General features: G+C 40.7%; 1 protein-coding gene across 2 annotated transcripts in view; it reads right to left on the bottom strand.

Annotated features, from left to right (window-relative positions):
- The window catches only part of Rab3 (RAS oncogene family member Rab3), a 192,159-nt gene extending 171,864 nt beyond the window's left edge, over positions 1-20,295 (bottom strand). The window contains exon 1 of one of the 2 annotated variants that reach the window (XM_083112790.1): positions 20,118-20,295. The gene's annotated coding sequence lies outside the window, so the exon portion shown is untranslated. The remainder of the gene's footprint in view (positions 1-20,117) is intronic. The other variant, XM_083112788.1, reaches the window with a different exon arrangement.
- Positions 20,296-20,600: the final 305 nt, after the last annotated feature.

Below are 20,600 nucleotides of genomic sequence, written 5' to 3' on the forward strand. Positions count from 1 at the left end.
CCTCCCTCCCTCCATTACACAATCCCTTTTCTCTCACTGTTCATTGGTGGAGCCGTCTCGCGTCACTACTTGCGCAGAGACTTGTTCTCGTTCGTCTGCTCCACAGATAGCTGGGACAGGGTATACAGTTCACCTATCGGTGAAGTCTAGAACGTTGATTGAATGACTTAGGTCACTTTACATCGCTTTTGTGCCACCTCTGGATAATCGCGACGACGAGAATGAGTGTTGATGTGAAATTGATGAAGGGACACTCAACTAGGAACACCCTAGCCAGGATTCGAACCCGCAATCCCTGGCGTCGTAGCGCGCTCTGCTAACTATTCTTCCGAAGGATACAACCATAATAATTTAAAATAAATGTCTTATTGGATTAGATTGGATTGATTTAGTTTATTTTACTTCGCTTTTCTGCCACTTTAGGCTAATCGCGAAGATGAGGATGAGTGATGAAATGAATGAGAGGACGATCACAAAACAGTGGTGGCGATTAGGGGGCAAGGGGGGGCAGGTGCCCCTTAACAACGCCTGGGCCTTTCTTTTCTGCAAAATACAGTCAAGGGTCTACACGTGGAAGAGAGGTTGGTTGTCTTTTGCTTTCACTTCAAAAATTGGTTTATATTATTAGTTTATAATAGTTATTATTGTGCAATAACAATCATACCACGATTATTATTATTACTCCTAGTATTCAAATTATATTAATGGCCTGGTCCCCCTATCAAAATCCCTGGCGACGCACTAGAAGCAGAGTGAACTCTAGAAATGAGATACGGCCTATCATCGATCAGTTAACTTTTCTTGTAACTGCTCTCGAAATCCAGTTAAGATCTCCGGAAGCCTCTGCAGCCGGAGTTCCAGGAAACGCACGTCCAGTCCGGTCAAATATCATATTTTTCTCCGCCATATATCATCCGGTCGGTGGAGAGGCCCTCCGGAGTTTCAAGATCAATTCCAGTTTCAAACAAGTTTTGCGGTTCTCCAGATGCGATTGGGTTTAACAAGTTGCTCTTGTATCCGTGTCCACACTCGATCTCCTCATTACAGCGCTCTCGAGTCAGCGGGAATCGAATTCTCGACTTCCGGTCCGTGGTCGCTTTGCTGCGTTTCCAGTTCTGACTGGAACATCTCCAAACAGGGATGCTGGTATCTCCGGAACTAGTCCAGCTAGCTGAGCGTGAACGGTCGGAAATTAAGGTAAAGTTCCACGCGTACATATCACCGTGCCCTGAAGGCACATTTAGTGGATATGTGTACACATTGTCAATCAAGGTCATTTTGGAGGTGATGTGATCAACATCTCGCTCCGGCAGCCTTTACCCTCCAGGCATCCATTTATATTGAGGTTTTTTTAGGCTTTGTGAACCCCAGACGCGCTTCTTTTTTTGGTGTATGCACAGTAAGACTAATTGGAGCTGGACCTACAGTTTAAAGTGGGATCCGAACCACTATGTGCCTCCACCGGGTATCGAACCCGGGACCCCTTGATTACAAGGCGACGACGCTACCACTGCGCCATCGAGGAATGCCAGATGCTCTTCTTGCAGGGACAAGGTCAGAAATATTCCCACTTTAGATCACCCACCCCCATTGGCGGCGATTAGGGGGGGGCGAGGGGGTTAGTTGTCCCCACACGTTGCTAATGACCACCCCAGTAATCGAAGCCGTGTCTTCAACATAGGTAAAGTCATCGATTTCCTATCACGGAATTTCCCCTCACAATGGCAGAAAGCAAGCAACACGAAAAGCTATTAATTGATTGATTTGCTTAATTTACTTCGCTTCTTGTGCCACTTTTGGCTAATTTGCGAAGATGGGGATGAGTGATGAGATGATGAAATTGATGAGTTGACACAAACATCCATGCCCAGGCCGGGATTCGAACCCGGTACCCCTGGCGTCGTAGAGCGATGTGCTAACCACTACGCCACGTGGGCCGGCCAAAGGCTATTAATTCTGCATTGTATCGTGCCACAGGGTCTGAGAAGGTAGGGCTTCGCACATTCTTGATCATTGCCGAAGTGATTTGATCAGCATCCTCGCCAGTACTATTATAGTATCAACATTCCCCCTAACACCCCTCCAAAATTTCTTCAACACCTTGTAATTTTTTCACAAAAGCTCCATTTATGGTCATTTTGGCACTAAATTGACCCTTACACCTCGTTAAATGCGAACGTACACCCCAAAAGTGAATATCCTAGACAATCCTCTACCTCCAGGTATACATATTGGCTTTATGCAGGAACCTATTACGAAAAATTCACCTTCAATCACCCTGGAAATCGAATCCTGGTCTCCTACTTGCCAGTCACACGCTCTATCACCAGCAGAGCTCGAAATGTAAATTTTCACGAGACGGAACGCTTATTTTCATTAACTTGAGGGCCTCCCCGATGGCGCAACGGTAGCGTCGTCGCCTTGTAATCAAGGGGTCCCTGGTTCGATACCCGATGGAGGCACATAGTGGTTCGGATCACACTTTGAACTGTAGGTCCAGTCCTGATTAGCCTTACTGTGCATAAAGTTGACTTTAAGCACCAACTCAATCAATCATTAACATGATGTCTCTTTTTTTTTGTTACTAAGGCAACGAGAAACGAGTGTGTAATGGTGCACTGAATTACAATGAATAATAGTTAATATGAAAATAGTTACATAAACATAAAATAGTAGAGGAAAGTCACCAAAACTAGCATAGGACTCCTAAACCGACACACCCCTATTTCACAGCCGAGAAGTGCTACCACCTCGCGGCAACAGGGTAAGTCTAGGCTCTCAAGATATTGTGCGACCAGTGTCGCGACGGTGTCGTGTCTTTTGCGCCGAGTCTTCTTATCGGTTCATTTCCGCCGTGACATATGTCAAGACCATCCTTGGCTGGTTTTCCCATAATCCAGAGTGTCATCACCGCCGTGCGCACGTGTGTTTATGGGCACATGGTGCATAGTGCATAAAGTGGACTTGAAACATAAAATCAAACGTGTGTTTATGACGTTGCAAAGCTGTGTTTACACTGAAATGTTAAACCTATCCACAGAGTCAAATGACTTTTATTTGCTTATTTCAAAAGACGTTACACAGGATTACTTGTATCAATTTTATTCTACAACACAAAATACGTAAATCAGCATCAGCCTATTAACTATTAATAATTTATCGTTAATCGTCAAAAAAGCATTGTAAATACAGTGTTGTTAAAATATTGCAAGTACTACTTAAATGTACACTTGTTATGTTATTTTTGGCAAACATTATATAAGTAATAGCTACGTATATATAAATACAATATTTCGATACAATTGCACAAGAACAATACAAACGTTATTTCAATTCTTGTAGGTATGCAAATGCTGGAAGGCATCCTCGAAGATCGCCTGAGCTTCTGTACCTCGAAAGAACACACTCAACACATTTGTCCTTTTCGATGTATTGATATTTTCATATTCTCAGCCATTTTGTCGTCTCTTACAAGTTTCAGTTTTACATAAATACTAATTTCCCAATGTAGATCCCTCATATATACTTTCATCTTACATTCATTTACCAATCACCTTCCTTTTCAATCGAAGATAAACACAGCTACAGCTGGGCAACGTCATAGACACACGTGCGCGCGGCGGTAATGACACTCCGGATTGTGGGAAAACCCATCAAGGAAGGTCTTTACATATGTCGCGGCGGAAATGAACCGATAAGAAGCCTCGGCGCAAGCGACACGGACTCCAGCGAAACAACTGTCGTGATGGTTTTCTTTGTGTAGGGAGAGATTTTTGTCTTGGGGTGATTTTAATATCTTTGTCTGTCCGTATTATCCATGCTGGACGGATGAGTAAAGTCTTATAGTTTTAATCACGTTATTGTAGGTAGAATTACAATTCCGAACATATATTTTAGTTGTGAAGATGTGGTGTGGTGTTTGTAGATTTTTGAGGTTATTGTTATCGATGGCGGCGTTTCCTAAACCGACATGCGTCAGCAATTCGGTTCCCTAAACCATTGCGCGAATTGAAGATACCCTAGATGCTGAATGTATTTTTTGTGAAGGACTTCATTCTGAGGATACCAGTGGTGAATGTGTATCATGTGCAATCCTTGGGCTCATGTTCAATGTGCAGGAGCAGAACATGGCCTGTACTCTGTGATTTCTGAAACTGACTTTATTTGTGTTACCATTGAGAACTAAATAGGCAAAAATAAATTGCATTTCCTTTCATGTTGATGGAAGGAGTTGCTTTATTCTCTAATAGAAGCCATTAAAATATTATGATTTGTTTTTGTTGCTTTTTTAACGTAATTCCTTACTTAAGTTTTATGTCGGTTCAGGAACCCATTTTCTCAGATGGCACGATTCGTGAAAGAACTGTTTTGTGGGACAAAATGTTGTTGTAACACACATTGTTACACAGCTTATACTTGGGCATGGAAATGCTGTATTCCACTTCTGAAAATTCCTCCTCTACTCTGAGTGAAGGTTAGAAAGCAAAACGTTATGTCAGTTTTGGTGACTTTCCTTTATCAAATATGAAACACGAGTCTCCTGTAACTTTTTCCATTTTCAAAATTTAAACAGATGGAAATCGAGGATAGTAGTCAGCTTGCCCAACTGGGAAAACATTTTTGTAACCTAAGTACTCTGTTTTAATACTGCTTACTAAATATAAATTTGTGCAAAAAAAGAAAACAAAATGTGAAAGATATTTCCATATCGTTATCTCGCGTATGATACGTGTTGAAATTTGACTGTATGGGTTAATCTGTCAGAACAATCGAATCCGCAAGACACAACAAATAATAATAATGAACATTCAAGAGAAAGTAAATACGAAAAACTGCAAGCCACAAACAATTGAAGGCAATCTATCCGCCGTCATACTCTAAGTTCCCTTGCGGCGACAACACATATTCACGTAGAGGGGAAGCTATATGCATGAATATATAAATATGAATATGTACTATTAAGAAATATTAACAATCTAGTTCACGTAAAAAAGGAAAATGTACAGTGTAAATCACCCACCCTGAGACCTTCTGTAAACAAACGTCTCACCGATTCGATGTATCACTGAACACGGAGACCTTCCCGCACACATAGAACTCGCCATGTTGAAAGTGGCACTACTTCTTTGCTGTTCACATGATTATTTTTAGAAAACAACCAATGTTATAATATATCATTATGTACACAAATCTCTAAGCTCATTGAAAGTTACAATGCATATTCCTACAAAATGTTCACACTTATCTTGCCTTGCCATGTCACCAAGTTATTTTACGAAGTGCACTATATTTGGCGGAACAAAAATCGTTATTAGGATGCTTGTCAAAGTTTCCAACCGCAATAAATTTACGAACTTTCTTTGTCTTGTTTTGATCATCATCATCAATATATTTATTGGACTTACAGCATTGCATATGGCTGTTTATGCCCATTATATATTTTATTTACATAAGATACAATTTACATAAAATCTACAAACAAATTTCAAATACACTCCTATCTAAGTCAAACCTTAGAAATATACATTACCATGTTATATCATTTTGTCTAAAAAAATGCAAGTAAAATATATTCAATTCGCATGCAAGAAAGAAACCAAATTTATGGGAAATGATTACTGGTGCAAGGAGTTAACCATAAAAGTGAAGCAATAAGTACAAAAGAAAGAGCATTGGGTTTAAAGTGAGACGTCATTTGCGGCAGCGTATCCCATACTACAAATTGGCCGTTGTTTTACCTTACGTAATGAATCCTGTAACAACGCTGGATTTTCGTGTGGATTATTTTACTTCTATGAGTTTGCAATGCTTTCTGCATGCACGTGGTTTTGTTTACAGAAGGTCTCAGGGTTTGTGATTTGAACTTTAGTAAAAATTCTAATAAAAATAACGAATTGGAACGGCTCGTTGTCATTTTTGACGAGATGTTAGATATTCAGGTTCCGGTCCATATCAAGCCCTGATCACTGAACACCAAAAGTACACAATGCAACGCTAAATAAGCAAAATATACAAACACTAAAAACTAGCTTAATTTTTAAATAACCATGTTTCCCTTAATCCGCATCATTTAATAAGTTTTTCGCACAATTCGTTTCGTGCATAATTCTGTTTTTACAGCTCACTGCGGTTCCCTTTTCGACCGCTGTGCGGTTGTTCGTTGAATCGCTCTATTGCAGGTTAGGAAGATTCGATGACCCATTTGTGCTTCCGCTTTATCACGGCAGGTGGCGCGCGTGTCGTATCCAAACAATCTGCAGTGCACCTGCGCCTGGCGATAGGGGGTTTTATCTTCTTCAGCAGAACGCGATGAGAGAGCTTTTCCCATCGCTGGGAACAAGATAAGAACTTCTTAACGATCTCAACAGATAATGGCCACTGCATACTGACAAGTTGCGAACCCACGAAAGAAAATGTTACCTGCCAACACTGACTAATCATTCGTTTCTTGTACAGTGGCTCTCAAAAGTTTTAGGACAATGACATTTTAAACTAGGCAACCCAACTTACCCAAGGCGTTGTTGGGTTGCGTGTAGAGTTAGGCTAAATTTCAGGGTTGCCACATGCACAATAGATATTTATAAAATACGCGAAAGAAAGAAATCGAAGTATTATTGTATAAAACTAGAAAAAAAATATCAGTATTACATTTGTTTCAAATGAGAAATACTTTCTGAAAGAAAGAAAATCGATTTTCTAGTATTTCATGGCTGATGAGTCTACACAAAGGAAAAGAGGAGAGATTAAACAGAAGGGGACAACAGAGAGGAGAAGAGGGAAAGCAAAAGGGGAAAAGGAAAAGCAAAGGAGGGAAGAAAATGAAGGACAGGAGTGGATAGGAGAAGTAATGAGGAGAATGGCAAAAGATGCAAGAAGAGATGATGAAAATGGAGCAAAGAGGAGAGAAGAGAGGTAGGCAAACAGAATGAGAGAAGAGGAGTTTGGAGAGGAGAGAAGGAGACGAGAAGAGGAGAGTGGAGAATAGAGTGAAAGAGAGAAGAACGGAAAGAAGAGGAGAAGAGTGGAGTGGAGTCGGAAATATAAGACAGGAGAGGAGATAAGAGGAGTGGAGAAGAGTGGGATGGAAACAAGAGGGGAGAAATGGAGGGAGGGCGATATGAGATAAAGCAGAGCAGAAGGAGGGGAGAGAAGAACGAGAAGGAGAAGAGAAGAACAGAAAAGACTGGAGACAAGAGGAGGGAAGATGTAGTTGCAGAAAATATCGTCTCGGCGTCAAGTATTGATGATGCATTGATCAAATTATCGACGTGAAACATTCAATAACATTTTAAAATGTATTGTAGAATGTATTAGATGTCTGCGAAATGCCTTTTGGTTGGGTCAGAGCAAGATAAAATCTTCCACGTAAGATCTTTGATTTTACCTGCGATTATACCACTAAAAACATGAATGTAATTTTAATATTTATAAGAATTATCCAATTTTTCTCCACTTCTCGGTTCGTTGAAATGGAGATTTTGTTATTTCCCCTCCCCCCAATCGTTAATTCCAAACTGAATCATTCCGTTTCACACGGCGTGGACAATGAGCACAATGGGATACGTCCAAAACTTATGAAAATTTTCTGCCACCGGAGGGGTTTGAACCCACGACCGTCAGGTTGACGATCCTTAACGGTATCCACTACCCTACAAGCTTGCGCTCAAGAAAACAGGTAGAAGCAGCTGACGAATGTGAAATGTAGATCAAACCCTCCTCCTACATGTAATGTGCAAAGAATACTTGCTTGTAACAAAGAAAACGATGGTACTACGAATCGGCGAAAACATTGAATGGAGAATTGCACATGATGAAAATTGTTCATTCGATATTTACGGAGGTATCCCTGCATTGAACATGAATGGGAAAAGGGGTGAAATACTAGAAAAAATGAAAGCCATGAAATACTAGAAAATCGATTTTCTTTCTTTCAGAAAGTATTTCTCATTTGAAACAAATGTAATACTGATATTTTTTTTCTAGTTTTATACAATAATACTTCGATTTCTTTCTTTCGCGTATTTTATAAATATCTATTGTGCATGTGGCAACCCTGAAATTTAGCCTAACTCTACACGCAACCCAACAACGCCTTGGGTAAGTTGGGTTGCCTAGTTTAAAATGTCATTGTCCTAAAACTTTTGAGAGCCACTGTACCTTTTCTGAACATATTACACAAGGACGTATTTAGAAGTGGGGGATCCAGGGGGTCCGGACCCCCCCGAAAGATTTGTGAAGTACTAAAATTAAATAATGAAAAATATATTCGTTTAGCCGTTGTTGTATAATTTCCTCTGAACTTATTGGAAGACAAGGATTATATTGGATCATAGGGCTTTGAGGGACACGAAGGACGTATCTAGGGGGTCCGGACCCCCCCCCCCCACACACACACACCCGAAAGACTTATTAAGTACGAAAATTAAATAATGAAAATATACTCGTTTAGCATTTGTTGTATAATTTCCTCTGAAGTTATTGGAAGACAAGAATTATATTGGGATCATACGGCTTTGAGGAACAGGAAGGACGTATTTAGGTGGGGTCCAGGGGTCTGGGCCCCCCAAGTACTAAAATTGAGTAATGAAAATATTAGCATTTGTTGCATAATAATCAATGGTTATTAATTTCCTCTGAACTTTTTTAATCAGAAACTTACATTTCTCCAACTACATGTGACATCATTTTTGTTATTCGATAAATATTCAATTATTCATCTACTTGACATTAATTTCATTGCCAGAGCACTTGTTTTTTGTAAATTATTCCGATCTTAACTAAAGCTAAGCTACGTAATGAATATGCACTGTTATATCTCTTATTTTTATAGCTACAGTCTTTTTACCTAATCGTGTAATAATAATATAATATTAATTTATGTATTGTAATTAGTATTAATTTGATTTAAAAATTATTATTATTGTTCCTGAGACATTTGGTTCGGACCCCCCCCCCCCACCGAAACATATTTCTAGATACGTGCCTGAACAGTGCTTTAAATAAACATATACCTACTTTAGCGTTTCTTTACTGTATTATTGAAGTATGTTATTGTTTTTCAGCGTTGCCAATATTTGAAGTTGCTCCATAGTTCCATACAGTTGGAAAGGTTGCCAGGTTCATAGAAGTTTTCGGCAATTCATTATAAGTAGGGACAATGATTTATGGTATAGTGGAACCACGAGCAAAACAACCTGCGCAGACCCGCGACTCCTGTGCACCGTACTCCCGCGAGTAGGGGAGGGGGAGAGTGGACCATGCTTCCTTATGGCCCGAGGTGGAGGGAAGAAGGGAAAGCTGCGCGGGGACTTCTCGTCCCAAGGCTTTTTTCCTTGTGGTCGATCTTATAAATAAAATTCATGAATTTCGCATTTAAAAAGATACAATTTCGTTTCCTTTCATTTCGCATTTTGATTTGTATTTCGCGGAACTTCGTGAATAAATTGGAGCCGAAAATGGCCATAACTCTTATCCACTTGTCTCGAAACAAAATTATACACACTTGAAAATAATTTTACGTTTAAAGCGTTCGCGAAATTTCAGTGTCCCTAATTATAAGGTACGAAGAAAAACAGAAACATATTTATATTTGTGCCAGCGTGACACCACTGTGTATTATAAATTACCGTATCTAAGAAAGCTTAGTGAGTTTTAGATTATTGTATGAATAAGTATAATTGCCAAAAGCTTTGAATTTATTAGTGTGGACGTTGTATATAGCACAAATATATCGCTTAAAATAAGTTGGCAACATTTTGAATAGTTCACCAATACTGTTTAGAATTTTTGGATAACAGCGGTACTACAGAATTAGCCCCCTCTAGTATTTTTCTTCTGAGACTTCATATGTCTAAAATTATCGTCGACCGTGGAAATAAATTCCCCCTGTGACAAATATTACTACTATTATTATTATTTCCGCTTTTTGTACATAAGCATACACTCAAACTCAAAGTTTAATTAAAAAATCGCGGTACCAGTTTCGTATGGGCACAACACCTCTCACTCGTTTATTTTGTAACATTCGTACTTACGTATTCTGCATTGCGAAAGATTCTTCAAGGTGGAATTATGCTTTTTTCACGAAAATAATTTCAATTTTTCACATTACGAGTAATTATTCTTCTTCCTTTTTTTGCTTGCGTAACACATAATATGGCGGGCACAGCTTGACTAGCGTTGTGGATCATTAGTGGGTATGCAGTGTTTCCAACCTTCTTAATCGAAAAATGCCCCACAAACCATTCACGCATAGCCCCACAAACCATTCACGGTAAGGTTAGGTTAGGCAAACATAGTTAAAATTAAGGGGTCGTAGTAATATCAGGAATGTATATTTCGTTTTTACGTCTTCTTGCGAAACAACGGCGTGGTTGGAAACACTGACAGGGGGTTACATCCTTCCGAGGAAGGAAATGAAAGCAACGGCAATCTTGTACGTCGGATAGATATTTCTCTTGAAAAATACATGAATTCCCGGTGAAATTGATTCCAAGATGAAAGAAAATACCTGCACGAACTTTGAAAATGCTACAGAAACTCTTTTCCGTAAGTAGTTTCTTCTGTAAAAATGAAGAAATACGTTGTGCCGATATGAAACTGTTACCAAATTCGCTTCATGGTCAGATAGGCTACCAGGGATTGGTCCTAGAAGTACAATCAAAAACCACACTGTAATGTGTTTCCCCGGGAGCAGTGGCCATCCACGGAGCTGCTCTGGGGTACACCCAGTCTCTAATAAATACTAATTAATGGGTACGAGTCATTCCATGCCAAATCAACACAGATATGTGTAATTTTTAACCTGACCATCTCCGATTTTCATGAAATTTGGGGAGTTGAAACTATGCATAGAACTTAGTAACTATGAAAATTTTTAGTCTCGTGCGTCTTGTAATTTTTAAATTATGCAAGGTCAAAGTTTGCAGAAATTGCCCTTTTTGAGCCCGCTTAGCTATACTAAATCTGCTGTAACTCCGCCCCTATTCTGCCTAGGAAGCTCAAATAAAGCTTATTGTACAGTGAATTGAACAAGCTTTCCAGTGATATATAACAAGCCCACCTTTGGATAAAAATATAATTTTGTCACGTGACCTTGACATTTGACCTTGAATATCTCAAAACATGTCATCACCAAAAATCGTGAAAAAAATATATTTGGTCCCTCATGCCATACTCTAAAACATATCAAAAAAACATTCTGGGACTGCAATGGGATCAGAAGATACAAAATAATATGTGTAACTATGTGACTGATAAAAGCCCCATTACATGAACTATGAAGAGTCAAAACTCCCTTAACACCCCCTACAAAATGTGAAGGAGTTATCCTGGGTATAATTGGTCATGAAAGAAATAGGTTAGGCACAGGGAGATCCCTAGCCGTGTGTGTCAAGCGCAGATCCGGCATATTGTTGACCGCCATATTGAATTCAACGCAAAAATTTCAAAGGAAAGGGGGTTATGTGATATATCAAATGAGGCTAGAATTTCACGAGAAATGAAGTGACGAAGGTTTATCCAACATATATTTAACCAGCAAAAATTTATTACTGCATGCTTGTAATCATTTTCTCCTTTTCGAGGTGTTAAAAACAAAGCATTGGAATGCTCCTAACGTGTTAGGAACTCATCGAGATCACGCTGACAACTTAAGAGAGAAAGATGTATACGCACCATTGCATATGATTTTAATCAGCTACATTCACCAAATAGTTGAATAGTGAAGAATATTGGGAAAAGTATCTCAAACAATTACGTGACACTTCCTTCGGAATGAAAAATTCTTCAGTGACGAGGCAAATTTTTATGTTCACGGTGAAATTAATAAAATTAATATGCAATACCTGTGATTTGCTCAGTCGAATGGTTGTTGCTGGTAAGCTAATTATGTGGTATAATGTATGGCGAACGGAAATGGTTGGTCCATATTCAACAACGGAACCTTAAATGGTGAGGGCTTCTTGGATTTGTTAAGTGAACAGGTTTTTTCACCCTTGCTTACGGGATATGGCACTTTTCGAGAGTTTTGAAACAGGACAGAGTGTGACCACACTATGTGGACATTTTCGCAATTTCTTCATGGTAATTTTCTAGGTAGATTGATGGGCACACGGGGATCTATTAAAAGGCCTGCACATTCCCCAGATCTAACATCTTAGGAGGACTTTTATCTTCAGAAACATTTGAAGAGAATGGTGCATGCACAAAAAGTCCCTGATATTGACCATCTGGGAGAAGGCATAGTTTCTGTTAGCGATGTTGTTGCACATGCTACATTACCAAATGTTCTATGCGAGTGTGAGAGACGTCAACGAGTGTGCTCACAGGAACATTGACAACATTATAATGTGCATATATCGTAAGTGAAAGATATGTGTATAACTTTTTGCTGGCGTAAGATACGTTGGAAAATCCTTCGTCACTTCATTTCTCGTGAAATTCTAGCCTCATTTGATATCTCACATCACCCCCTTTCCTTTGAAATTTCTGCGTTGAATTCAATATGGCGGTCAACAATATGCCGGACCTGCGCTTGACACACACGGCTAGGGATCTCCCTGTGTCTAACCTATTTCTTTCATGACCAATTATACCCAGGATAACTCCTTCACATTTTGTAGGGGGTGTTAAGGGAGTTTTGACTCTTCATAGTTCATGTAATGGGGCTTTTATCAGTCACATAGTTACACATATTATTTTGCAGTCCCAGAATGATTTTTTGGTATGTTTTAGAGTATGGTATGAGAGACCAAATATATTTTTTTCACGATTTTTGGTGATGACATGTTTTGAGATATTGAAGGTCAAAAGTCAAGGTCACGTGACAAAATTATATTTTTATCCAAAGGTGGGCTTGTTATATATCACTGGAAAGCTTGTTCAATTCCCTGTACAATAAGCTTTATTTGAGCTTCCTAGGCAAAATAGAGGCGGAGTTACAGCAGATTTAGTATAGCTAAGCGGGCTCATAAAGGGCAATTTATGCTAACTTTGACCTTGAATAATTTAACAATTACAAGACGCACGAAACTAAAAATTTTTATACTTACTAAGTTGTATGCATAGTTTCAACTCCCCAAATTTCATGAGAATCGGAGATGGTCAGGTCAAAGGCTGTGTTGACTTCGCATGGAATGACTCGTACATGGTTGTAACACTGAGGGATAAAGTCGTCCACAGCGTGGTGCTGATCACATCACCTCCACAAATTACCAAGATTGTGAATACGTGGGGCTCTACCCTCACAAAACCATTGCACTGTGCAGGGTGTAATTACACCCGCCCACACACAGGGTGTGTCAAAAGTCAGGTTACATAGGGATTTATAGTATATCTTCAATGTGTGCACCTTGAACATCAATGCATGTGTGGACGCGACGTTTCCAGTTCTCCAGAACCTTTTGCAGAACGTCCTGTATAATCATGTCTGCACTTTACACAATCCTTCAGATGCTGGATGTTCTGAATCTTAACTGAGTAGACTAGCGCCTTTAAATGACCCCCAAAGGGAAAAAAAATCCATTGATGTTAGGTCTGGAGACCGTGGTAGCCACTCAGGAAAATCACCTACACCCTTCCGTCTTTTGTCAGCATCTTCCTTCAATAACAGTCAGAAACTTCCTATGCAACCTGACGTTTGACTCGCTCTGTATATATCAATCTTCGGAAAGTTTCTTTCAAAACTAAGTTAACTGTACTTCCGTAAAGTTAGTAATTCAATAACAGTTATTCATTTGGAAATGTAACGGTTCGTTATTATTAACATTGTGCATCATTCTAGAGATAAAAAAACTTCAACGCGTTTCATTTTCTGATTTATGTATGTTTATGTATAACTGACTGAAATCTGGTATTTGCTAGATTTGAGGGTCTTAAGGAATGTCAGATATTTGGAAATGCCAAATATCGCTTACTCAGGGTAAGCAAACTGGACAACCTGTTGGCGACTCATACTTGGACGAGACGACTCCAACCCACCCCTTCCCCCCTTAGGCACGCCCTGAATATAACTGTGCATTGGAAGAAGAAAATTGAAATAACTTCATTTTCAAAACCCTATTTTAATGCATTTTAATTGCCTCTTTTAGTGCATTTTCTTATTTTATAGCGCATTTTTAAGTGCCTATTTTCGTCATATTTCGTGCCTTTTTGCCTGCCTATTTGTGAGGTTTTTAGTGCCTATAAATCCGCACCCTAATCATCACAATAGAAATATCTCTCAAAAGTTTTCTTTCTTTCAGTGCGCGGGGATTGAAATCTCCACATTTTGGCATTCGGGATTTACCACTTGGCTATCCTGAGCTATAGTCTAGGGGTCGCAAATCCAGAGGGCGCGCACAAAAAGTACGCTGAAAAATGTGACAAAGTTAATCGACTATTTAAATTTCTTAATATTGTGATAATTGCAAAATAAAACAACATATCCAGTTCGTTATCTTGCGTATTTCATGTACAGTCAAGTAATAATAATATCACTAGGGTCCAAATTTTTTAAAGTCCCCCCTGCATTTTGGAGAAGAGCTGAGGCTATAGACGGTCGACAATCAGCACACACAGGGAACCTAACATAAAACAAAAGAAAATCGCGCGTAAGATTATTCTTGGTGCGAGTCCAGCCTCCAGAGACTCGCTAGCCAGCAAGAATGCTGTTTCCGTACTCAGTTTCGTGGAAGAAGGTTGGCTACGATTAGGCAGGCACACTTGCAGAAACGTGGGTACCTACAATCAGCAGTGACGTCACGTGCTTATCGTCTGCTGTGCACGCTACGCCAAGAGAGTCAAACCCAGCTTGCCTAACACACTCACATGTTTATTGCTGAAATTGAGTAGGTTAGGCAGGTCAGGTTTGGTTCTTACCATATACCCCCTAGTTGCTACGGCTGTTATTTGAATGCCTCTTTTGAAGATCACACTTTACACCGCATACCAGTGGCGTATACTGGATCCAAGGTCGGGGCTATCTCACTATGTCACGTGCTCCTAGGCTATGAATAGAAATAAGTTTACTAACTATTAAGAAATCAGGTTGCCAACTCATAGGAAATCAGGTTACAAAGTCATAAGAAATCTTGAGTTGGTGTTTTAAGTCCACTTTATGCACAGTAAGGCTAATCGGGACTGGACCTACAGTTTAAAGTGGGATCCGAACCACTTGTGCCTCCACCGGGTATCGAACCCGGGACCCCTTGATTACAAGGCAATGACGCTACCACTGCGCCATGGGGGAGGCCCTGCATAATAAATCTGATTGCCATCTCATGAGAAATCAGGTTTCCAACTCATAAGAAATCTGATTGGCATCTCATAAGAAATCAGGTTGCCAACTCATAAGAAATCTGATTGCCATCTCATAAGAAATGAGGTTGCCAATTCATAAGAAATCCGGTTGCCAACTCATAAGAAAGCAGGTTGCCAATTCATAAGAAAGCAGGTTGTCAACTCGTAAGAAATCAGGTTGTCAACTCGTAAGAAATGAGGTTGCCAACTCGTAAGAAATGAGGTTGCCAATTCGTAAGAAATGAGGTTGCCAATTCGTAAGAAATGAGGTTGCCAATTCATAAGAAATCAGGTTGCCAACTCATAAGAAATCTGATTGCCATCTCATAAGAAATCCGGTTGCCGACTCATAAGATAGCAGGTTGCCAACTCATAAGATAGCAGGTTGCCAATTCATAAGAAAGCAGGTTGTCAACTCGTAAGAAAGCAGGTTGCCAACTCGTAAGAAATGAGGTTGCCAACTCGTAAGAAATGAGGTTGCCAACTCGTAAGAAATGAGGTTGCCAATTCGTAAGAAATCAGGTCGCCAACTCATAAGAAATGAGGTTGCTGACTCATAAGAAATCAGGTTGCCAACTCATAAGAAATCAGGTTGCCAATTTCTGATCGATTTTTCTTCTGTATTTTATTTTCTACGCTTCAGGCTTCGCAGATAGCCTAGGTAGCCTGGAATATACGCTCCTGCCGCATACATGATTCAAGATGTATAAATATAAAAGCCTAAATATGCTTGTACAACCTTAGTGACAATGAAGTTCGACCAGTCACAAATATAGGAGTGAGTTGTGAAAGAAGGAGAACACATGCATATGCTGAACATATTTTATTCAGCAGGCTACATGGAACAAAGGAAAACATAAATTTCCGCTGCAACGCAGCAATGTATGGTGTCCACAAAATATAAAACATTTTCGTCCATCTACACGTGACATTGAAGTTCGACCACTGTTAGAGGGGATCCTGTTCACCATGGTGTGACGCCGCCCCGTCGGCGAATAACTGTGGCAATGCATCGGGGCATGCTGCGGACGAGTCGTTCAAGGTATTCCACATCGATGCGGTGCCATTCCTCCTGCAGGCAGGCGATAAGAGCAGCCACTGTCGTGGGTCCCCTCTGTTGCACACGTCGCTTAAGAACACGCCACACATTCTCAATGGGCGAGAGGTTGGGACTCGATGGTGGCCATGGCAGAGTTCGCACGTGATGGCGAGTCAACAATTCTCTTGTCAGCTGCGCTGTATGAGGCCTGGCATTGTCGTGTTGAAAGATGAGACGCCGCCTGTGGAACAGGTGCCTTCGCACTGTGGAAAGATGCCGCTCCAGTATGCGTGTGCATTCACAATGCCCTCATGGACGTGTAGTGGGCCAACCCCAGATGCCGTCATGCATCCCCATACCATCACTGACGCAGGTTTTTGTACCCGACGTGCATAACATTTTGCTTCATTTTGTTCCTCCTTCCGAAAAATGGATTCGTCCGTCCACAAAACCCTGTTCCACTGTCGAAATGTCCATCCCTGGTACATTCGTGCCCACCGTAGTCGATTGCCTTTGTTCAACATGGAAAGGAAGGGTTTACGTTTCGCCTTGTACACTCGGTAACCGCATCGCTGTAGGTAACGGCGAATGGTTCTGGTTGACACTTCAATGTGAAAGCGTTCTTGAGTCCACAGTCGTAATTCGGCCACAGAAACATGATTGTTGGTCTGGATATAGCGCCTAAATATCCGTAGGTCACGCACGCTCAGCAGGCGTTTTCGACCGGGGGCCTTACCTGGCTCTGTAGTACCCGTATTTTGGTGGTGTTTGATGATGCAGTGGACGGTTGACTTGGGTATGATAAGTTGGCGCCCTATTTCCCGTTCACTGAGTCCATCCCGTTGCAACTCCACCACTCTTCTCCTCACGATCTTGTCAATAGGTTTGCCCCTGGCCATGGTGATGATGCACTGCGGTTCCTCGGTGCACAGCACGCGCTTATATACGGCGGACTCCCTTATCGTGTCCGTGACGTCATGCTTCCGTCGAATGCGTCACTATCTGGAATTTACCGTATGGGTCTGGTGCCTGGTCGAAGTTCAATGTCACGCGTATAGTTCTATTTTTTCGTTCTTTACGTGACCTTGGGTGCAACATGCTGGGATCGCGATTCTTGCCTGCTCACACGCCTCCTCTTACACACATGCGTTACTTCTGCGGGTCACCCATTCCATCTCCTATGCCTCTGTGCATTTAATCACGTATTCCTTTCTGGTCGAACTTCATTGTCACCAAGGTTGTAAGACAACACATATATGAAATTTCGTAACTGATTATACAGTAGACTCGCGATTATCGGAGCTAATTGGGACCGAGACTACCTCGGATACGGAAAAACTCGGATAATACGGAGATAATGTGCTAATAGGTCGTAAATGACGAAACAACACTTAAAACTGTATAGTAATTATTTATTACTAGTACAACATAAATGAGAAGATTACTTTCTCCGCTTAGAATAGGCCTACACAGACTTAAACACCACCGTAACAATCGGATACACCGACAATGTAGCGAACACGTGCAGCGGGGACGGTGGCTTGACTCCACTTAACTACTAATAAACAAACAGGGGATGCGTTATGAAGCGCGATGTTTTCCAACCACTCCCTCTGTTAACCCGGAGCCTCGGTTAATCGGGACTCGGTTAATCACGAGTCTACTGTATGATGAATTAGGCCTGTTACTTTTAATCAATAGCAGGCGAAATAATGAATTATATAGCTTAGGCATCGTCATATTTGGGTTTGATTGATTGGTTTAGTTATAATCTATTTTTTGATTGATTGAGTTGGTGTTTTAAGTCCACTTTATGCACAGTATGGCTAATCGGGACTGGACCTACACTTTAAAGTGGGATCCGAACTGTGTGCCTCCACCGGGTATCGAACCCGTGACCCCTTGATTACAAGGCGACGACGCTACCACTGCGCCATCTGGGAGGCCTGTTTTACCTATCTTTTCTGCCACCTTTGGCTAACCGGAACGACAAGGATGAGTGGTGATATGGTAACACTCACAAGGAACATCCATGCACAAGTTGGGATTCGAACCCGGGATCCCTGACGTCGTAACGCGCTGTGCTAACCACTCAGCCACGGAAATCGGCACCGGTGGATTTTGAAAAGGGGAGTAGAGGGGAGAATTGATGTGCAAGTAATATGGGTCATGTCATGTTGTGACAATAATATCTGTATTATCATCAATAACAGTGGATAAGGAAGAGAAAAGGGGACTTTACGTGGGAGCAAGAATTGGCATGGTTCAGACTGGGGGATGGACACAAGCCAAACGTAAACGGGAAGACGGAAGCGCCGAATGAGTGCGGTGAGAGGAGACAAAATTTCATGTTCTTCTCCAGTGCAAAGATATCGGCGAGGGGAAAACGAAAATTTATATGTAAATAAGAATCTAGCATGGAGAATATAGTGGTAATTGTTTGTAGGAAGGACATATCGGTGAGCGTAATTAAGGAATTTGAACTTTCTTACATTCTGGACAGCGGGGATGGGGGGGTGAGAAGTTGAGAGCAGAGACGGGTTTATTTAAACTTCTAAGAACAGTTACCTAATAAATTAGTGACGAGTGCTAAAATTCCGAGTGAATACATCTAGATTGGATACTAGGCTATAAACCTTTTTCGAGCAGGCCTCATCTCCAGGCAGCTATCAACTCGGGGCAAGCTCACCTGTTGGGTGAGATGAGTCAAAGCAAGGATACTATAAATCTTTTCCTGCTCCACCAAAAATAGGCAATAGTTAGGCTGGATAGTTAGATGAACTAACCGATCTCTAGCTATGCACTTTTTGCATAACACATCTATTTTAAAAAGGGGGACTGATATTAAATGAGCGTGGAATAAGGCAATGAGAAGAAGGGTGTAGGAAAATTCCCTTTTGTTTAAAGGTTCAACTTGAAAGGAGTTCTATCCCACAAAACAGTTCAAATAAGAAACTGAATTTTAGTCAAGCTTCTTGTATTTCTTGACCACAATCAATCATCAAGTTAAAACGAGAATGTGTCGACATCTATAGCCATCCGATATATCCACGCAATTAAATTGTTTCACAAGAAAAAAAAGCCCTGGGTTATAAATAGCATCAAACACGTACGCCTGCAGCACACACCTTTCCATTAGTAGGTGAATCCAACTTTCACAGCTTAAAAATCGATATTTATATGAAGAAAAACAGCTGGGATACCAGGTAGCTAAAAAAAAATGCCATTATCCGCGTCAGCTGTGCTGAACAAATGCAGTGCGCCACGAGAAATAGGCGCAATTGAAAAGAAGAGGGATCTTAATACAATTTCCAATAACCGCAACGTTTCCACAATAATACAGAAGTAGTTTTGTGTTAGAGATCAAGAATCGAGTGACCTAGATTCGAATTTCATCTTCGATGTTACGAATTTACAAGAACAAGATTTGAAGCGCTTTTAATTCACAAATCTTAGCTATGATGCGAAAACTGACCTGGTTATTGCTTAAATATAAGAATCAACACAGTGGCGTGCCCAGGAAAGTGTTGCTGGGGGTTATAATCGCCTTCAGGTTCAGGTTTCCTAAAAGAAAGAACGTCAGATACACGAAAAGATGGTGAAATATAGGATTGACTACGAAAACAAGAAATGATAAGGGGCCCCTTTGGCACGCCACTGGAACTGCAGCATTTCCTAGTAATACGCTTAATCAAGAACCAATATCGGGTAAAAAAAATGAACTGTTCTGTGGGAAATTGATCGATTCGCAATTTAGCCGGGGTTTTCCGTCAAATCTTGTACAAAAAATTAGCCGTACCTTTTTCTCCGCTGTTGTCCAAATGGAAGAAAACCTCACTGACCCTTCCGAGATTTCACTAGATTCCGACTCTTGAAGGTAATTTCACAGAAAGGTTTTATTTCACCTTTATTCGCACACCCCCGCTTCACTCCACACAACTTGCTTCCTAGCGATGTCGCGAAAATCGATTAGAACAATATGTAACGAGACGTGTAGCTTGGTAAGAGCACTGCTGTGCCATCTAGAGCCTTTATAATCAACTCGGCGAGAGCAAGAAGTTCGTGATTTCGGCGCGGCGCTAGTGTTTGCCGTGTGGCTGTTTAGTGTGTCCATCTATTGAAAGAAAATGGTATTACGTGTGCCAATAAAACCCGTAAAGAAATATCGGTCGGTTACTTCGAGATTAATAAGAAATGATTGTTACATGAAATGGACAAACAAGTCAGGACTGGAATCCAGAATCTTCTTAAGTCAGGATGTGAGTCGAACGCTCTGCGTTTT

This window comes from Lepisma saccharinum, chromosome 26 (assembly GCF_977018435.1).
Source record: "Lepisma saccharinum chromosome 26, izLepSacc3.1, whole genome shotgun sequence".
In the NCBI taxonomy this organism is placed as follows: Eukaryota; Metazoa; Arthropoda; class Insecta; order Zygentoma; family Lepismatidae; genus Lepisma; species Lepisma saccharinum.